Source organism: Aythya marila (genome assembly GCF_965140915.1).
Source record: "Aythya marila genome assembly, chromosome: 7".
Taxonomy (NCBI): domain Eukaryota; kingdom Metazoa; phylum Chordata; class Aves; order Anseriformes; family Anatidae; genus Aythya; species Aythya marila.
Window position 1 is genome coordinate 19,828,872 of NC_139048.1, and position 6,596 is coordinate 19,835,467.

At 50.8% G+C, this 6,596-nt stretch overlaps 1 long non-coding RNA gene across 1 annotated transcript; it reads right to left on the reverse strand.

Annotated features, from left to right (window-relative positions):
* Positions 1-280: 280 nt before the first annotated feature.
* On the reverse strand, positions 281-2,979 carry LOC309879943. Its single transcript, XR_014317867.1, has 3 exons — positions 2,886-2,979; positions 1,605-1,762; positions 281-482 (listed from the first exon to the last, which is right to left on the reverse strand). It is a non-coding gene; the product is annotated as an uncharacterized lncRNA (long non-coding RNA).
* Positions 2,980-6,596: the final 3,617 nt, after the last annotated feature.

Consider the following 6,596-nt stretch of genomic DNA (forward strand, 5'->3'; position numbering starts at 1 on the left):
GGTGAGTCTTACTCCAGTAATCAGGAACAGGACAAAAGAACAAGACAAGAAACACAGAAATGAGACAGGTAGGCCAGCTGATCCTTTATAATGAACTAATTCTACATTTTGTAATTATGTTTTCAGTGGCTTTAAGCTTTGCATTACATAATTTAATTACTGCAAAGAGCTACAGTAGAGAGAGACAGGTTCAACATTTGGAAAAAAAGTGTTCTGAGGATAAGCATTGTCTTTCTCTAAGTGTGCCTGGGATTTACGACAGTCTCCCAATGCCCACTTCAAGCTGACAGGCTGAAATGCAGAAGCAAAGTGGGGACCAGAGGGGGACAATCCCTTTTAGTGCTCCTTCCTCCCAGCACCTGGCATGGTCTGGCAGGTCCTGCTGCCACGAAGCCCTCTGGCCTGCTTCCCATGTTGAGCTGTGAAAAGCCCGGGCACGTGGGGTGATGTCAGCAAGAACGTCTGACTTCTTGCATCATATCCTAGATGGGGAAAAAACACAGAGGCCCAATGGAGCACACTTCCTATCCACTGATGCTGTTGCTGCAAAGTGCCCTTACCACAGGCCCAGGCTCCCCCGTGCATCCCAGCCCTGCCTTGGCTGTAACCACGCTCCCGCACCATCGCCGCCTGGGCCTGGGCCCAGGGACTCTGAAGGGTCTCAGGGCCCACTGGCAAGGCCTACCCCAACGGGATGTCCCTCATAGGCAGCCCTGCTTTTAGCCCAGCAGAGCATCCCCACCCCAGCGCCCTCCTACCAACACCAGTGGAGCTGCACAGGGGTGAATCCTGCTTGCTTGGCCTCTGCCCAGCCCAGGATCTTGCATGCAGAGAGCACACAGATATCTCTCTCCCCCACACCCTTATTCATGTTCATTTATTTCTCCCATTTCTTCTCCAAAAAATGTGTGCAGCCCTGCTTGCACAAACCCTTCAGAGTTATTCCTGCTTCATCCCGGGGCAGGCCAGTAGAGACAGCAATCCTCAGACCTCCCCTTCTGAGATGCTAGCTCTTGGCACCGCAGGGAGAGGGATTATTTGATCTTTATTAATTTATGGAGGTGAGGGAAGAGGGTGGAAATTGCAATGAAAGGGGCAGCCAGCAAGATGGCAAGGAAGAGAGGTTAAAAATGAAGTCATCATCTAATTGGCCCGCAGTGAATTATTCACATGTATAATCTTTTTAAAAAAAAAAAATTCAGCACAAGGCAATGCAAGTAAATGCTGTTCATGTTTAAAAGTCATTTCCATAAGTAAGTGCAATTTCTCTACTGTTTGCCCCTGTTTAATGAAGTGAAATCTTGTTTGCATTCCTCCCAATTTCCCAACGAAAGGCGCCCAAGCGTTTGCACCAAAATTACTCGGCCCAAATTAAAACCCTCCAACACTTAAAAAAAAAAAAAGAGGAGAAGGGGGGAAAAATAAGACTTATTTTTAAAATGCCTTAAGTGCATCCCAGCATCCTAATTTATTTTTAGACACTCGTTATTAAGAGTAGTAGTAAGTTTCCCCTTCTCTCGCTCTCTCTCTTATTTAAATGAACTTAATGGCAATAGATGCAAATGTCTGGAAGAGGAAAATAGTTAACATTTATTTATTCTTACTGTTGTCTCTTCCCTGGCTGGTGTCATTAGAACAGTTCGTTGCATCCCATTCGCTCCCATTAGCTCTGCTATCAGAGCCACCCAGCACGACTCCAGCACGGCTCGAAGTGCTTTCTGCGGCCCACATAGGGACTACATCATCATCTCCGAGGCACTGGCTTAATGACAAGAAAAAAAATCGGAATATATTGCACAGCGATCTGGGGAAACAACAACAAAACCCACCGCCGCCGCCGCCCATCGCCGCCTGCTCCTGACCCGCCGTCGGGCGGACAGACGGACGGATCGTGGCGCCAGGACAAACGCGCCTTCACAACCCATTGATCGGGGCGACGTGCAGGCAAATATGGCCATGGGGACCCGAAGCGCTTCCAAAAGCACTCGGAGGACCAAGCAGCTGCTGGGTGCGGCAGAGCTGTCCCCCCGGCAGCTGCCAAGGCCACTCGGCAGCACGGTGCCGGGTGTATTTCCCCATCACGGCCTGGTCCCCCTGCCTGTGGCAAGGCACAAATGATCTCCAAACGGAGCGGGACCGGTCCAGGGGTCCTCTCCAACCCCTGGACACGGAAGAGGACCTGGCCCATGCTGGGGAGAAGGTGCCCGCGGGCAGGGGCAGGCCACTGCGGCTTTCCGAGGCCTTCGGTCCCCCGGCACCATCAGGGCGAGGACGGCAGCCAGCAGGAGGGAGAGACCCAGGGCTCTGTGACAGCGCCAGCTGACAAAGCAGCATTTGGGAGGGAGGACATCAGCATCTGCAGCGCTGACACATAAAAGAGAGGCAGCAGCTATTACGGGCGGGGACGGAGGCGTTTAAAGGCCCTCCCCCCCTCCATAAAGTTGACATTGTCTCCCATGATAACTTTTCTGCTGAGGTAGGAGACACTTTACTGCAGAGTTGCACACAGCGAGTAGCTGCCCTCCCCCCCACCCCTTCCCATCCTCTCCCTCTCCCTCTCTCTCTCCAGCATCATTTACATCCTTAATTAGCTGTAATTCTGCAGTGCTCATTAGGGAAGGTCTGGAAAATATCAAGGAGCCCACAAGCAGGGGGCTTCGAGGGAGAAGGAGGAAGAGGGGGACGCGGGCACCAGGCTGAGAGGGGATGCCCAAGGCTGGGTTGTGGAGCCAGGAGCCAGGAGCTGCTTGCTTAATTCGGGCAGGATGATTACACTAATTTGGGAGCACTGATCCAGTGATGGGGTTAAAGAGGCCACACTGTCCCACCTAGAAAGGCAGAAGTCCAGAGAGCAACAGCACCTGACCGAGAGGATTTGTTCTTACCACCCTGCTGGAGGATGAAGTCTCTGTGCTGGGCCATTCGGTGCCCTGCACCCTTAAAGCCAACGGTCAGGTGCAGGAGGACAGCAGCCTTTCTTCCCCTCCAGCGCACGCAGACACACAAACGTGTCCTAAAATACAAAAACAAACAAGCAAACAAAATAAAATAAAACTAGGTCTTGAACCTAAAGCCAAGCATTACATTCCACATCATTGAATGAAATATTTCCTCCAACCCCAAATGAACAAGCAGTGTGAAGTTTCATTGTTGATCCAGATATTTGATGTAATTACTTTGCAGACCACTGGCACACCAGAGCTGCTCTCATCTGGACTTTCTTTAGCTCAGGTGTGTACAAACACAGGCAGAGTTGAGCCCTGCCTCCTCACAATGCCAAGGTACAACACCAGTGGGGAGGTGCTGTTGCCTCTTTGCCTTAGCTGGAGAACAAAGAACAAGGAGATGAAGTGAATTGGGCAAGGGCACAAAGGAAATTTGTGGCAGAGCCAGGAGGTGACCTGCGATTTCCCAGTGTCTCTCTCTGAACTGCTAATTGCCAGCCGTCCTTCCTTATGCTGTAGCACACGGATGGTTGTATGCCCACTTGCACTTGCTATTCTGGGCACATACTTGGCTACTTTTTAATTCACTGCCTCGCTGTATCTTTGCTCGAGGTTAGATGTGCATGTAAAAGTCTATCGGGGAATTCAGTGAAGTTGATGGAGATGGTCTTTGCAAGTCCATCCTCCTACTTTTCACTTGCTGGTAATAATGTGAGCCTACAGTTCCTTGGGGCTGAGCTGCGATGATGTGTCCCACCAAAGCCTCAAAATGACTACCAGTGCATATGGGATTAATATCTTTTTACAAATATAAGGGCATGTGCACAAACGGGCACTTGCACTTCCAAGTATCTGCCTCTGTATGACTTTTATTTTCACCTCATGAAGACATTTATTAACATCTACAAATTCCCACTGGTGTTTAGATGAAACTTGCCGTAACAGAGAAACAGAATATACAAACGTGTCAGAGCAACTCAGAAGAGTACCCGGGTGAGGTACAGCTTTATAGAAGTGCCTAGGACTTCTGCAAAAACTGCATTTCAGTGGTTCATATCATTGGCTCTGAGGTTTAATACAGGTTAACTCCTTCACATTTACCCAAGACAACTTATTTACATCACTCAGGCAAAGAGAAATCCAGCCCATCTTTCTGTATTAACATCTGGCTTCTCCTGTAGTGTTTGGTTCGTAGATCTCAAAGGTCTTTATAAAGGAGATAAAATGTCCAGCTCCACTTGACATGAACCTGCAGAATGGATTTTGTCCATTACCACTCTTATGTAAAATATATATATAAAACCTAGACCCCTGTTGGAGATCCTTGGTCAGTACAAGGATAGCTGCCTCGTCACTGCCTATGTGTAGGAGACGGGGATGTCAGCCGGCTTAGACCTCTGTGTGGCTTTAGCTCTGCCCACACAGCGTGTGGGGCTGGTGGGGTTCTGCAGAGGGTAAATACCTGCAAGTCCCCGTGTGCAGATGCCAGGAGAGGAAGGGAGACCTTCCTCAAGTGTGTGCGAGAGTTTGTGGACTGCTGCTGAATGGCTCGAAGCATCAGCCGTAAGGGTTTATTTCCAGTGCAGAGCATTTCCCTCCTAATAGTCAATGAAAGCATTTCTGCAAACCTCCCTCAGGTACCATTCCAAGAATGTAACACCAAGAAAACACTGGGCAAGACTTCTGGTCACTCGAACTATGGCAAATTGGGCTGCAAGCCTCAGAGACCGCTTGTGTAATTTGCAGAGAGATTTGGCTGACCGAATCGCACCACGCTGCACCCCCATTTGCAAGCATGCACGCAACACACGCAGCAGCAGCAGCGGTCTGGCTCCCTCTCCCTGTTTCCTTCACAGAGGCCCAGGGGAGACCCAGGTTTGCTCCATGCCAGCTTTCCAGCCACGATTCCCTGTGGCAAGTCCCACTGCGAGGAGCTGGGACACGAGCTCTGCACTGGCCCCCACCCCACACTGCTCCATGCCAGCCTGCAGCATCCCCCAAGGCCCACGGTGCCTGGGCACCCTTGTAGCTCCAGAATCAGGCCCTCTCTTGGTAGCCACACCAATCCTCGGAGTGCCTCCTGCTGAAGGGGCTGCAGCAGCACCTGCCCCCTGGTGCCTCCTCGCCTTTCCCACAGCGGTTGGGGTGGCGAGAGGCAGGGAGAGGGAGACTGATAGGAAGGAAAAGCAGCGGATGAAAAGTAAACTCGCAGTACATAAATTCTCAGATGATTTTTATAAGGACGCAACGGTGTAGCAACTTACCAAGAACAACACTGAAATTATTTCAAGGTTTCCCATTTGTTTGTAAAGTGAATATTGAAAGTGCAGGCAGCAGTCTCCGATGTTCCCCTGGGAACTGTTAGTGTCCGTAGTAACGAGGTCATTCCTTTTTTATTAGGAGAAGGGTTTCTGTAAAGTTAAATGTGCTGACAGCCTCTTGCCTTTGATGTTGGGTTTCACCTCAGTCCCTCCTGCAGATATTGCTGCTCCTCCCTCGCAAAGACACATCCCTGACAAACAATCTCCCCTCTGTCTTCCCTGCTTGTTTGTTTAGATGCATGATAGGCAGCTCTGCTAAAGGGCAGCACATGAAGGCGGGCTGGTGCTTCGGCAGACGGCGGAGATGTGAGAGATTTGGTCGCTGTAATTAAGCCAGCCTTCATCCCCCAAACTGCCGTGACTCTCAGTACCCTTCACTTTATTGACCAGACGTAATTACGGTGACAGCACTCACAAGCCCCTCGGTTACAGCTGCACCACGGTTGTTCGGAGGAGCGGGGAACACCACGGAGCCCCCGCTCCAAAGCCAGAGCAGGCAGAGGCAGGGGGCAGCCAGGCTCCGGGGCTCCCCGTCCTCTGCAGCTGCAGAGCCACGAAGGCCCTCTGCAAGAAGAGGTCCTTCCCCAGCAGGCACCAGGGCTCCTTGCTGCTGCCCTGTGTTAGCTCACAATCCCCGTGGCGTGGCCACCAAACACCCATCTCCTGCGCACCACAGCCAGCAGGGACACAGGAATGTACATGGAGGTGGGCCATGGCCACTCCACGCCATGCAGCAACCAGCTGAGCTACTAAAAGAAAGGACAGCTGGTGAGGACAGCACTGAATTAGCACGTGGGATACTCAGCTCTGGGCTCTAGCAAAGAGTTTCCTGAAGGTCCTGGGCAAATTAATAAAACTGTCCCTGCTGTAAAGGCACAGGGTTGCTCCAGCAGCCTCCTTCAGCGTCTGCTCGGAGCCACAGCCGCTGTTTGCTCTGCGTGTGCCCGCCCCGCATCCAGCACAAGGCAGCCTCTGTCCCACCTGGCGCCTCGGCGCAGCACAGTAACACAAAGAAACCAACATTTTCTGTGTTTGAACATTAAACAGGCAACAATGCCCACTGAGAGTATTGTGTGTAGCCACTCCTCAGCGTAGCAAAAGATAAATAATACGTTCATGCTTCAAAGTGAAGTACACATTGTGTGCACCCAAATAATAAGAAATAATGTGAGTATCCTTGTTCATCATGGACATAGTAGGAAGAAATCAACTTCTTCCCTGGGAACAGGTGCTTAGAAATGATTTATTCACTCTTGGGAATTGAATGCAAAAACCAAGGAGACACCGTTGTGCACTGAGGTGGACCAGAGATTTGTCTGCTCGTATTTAA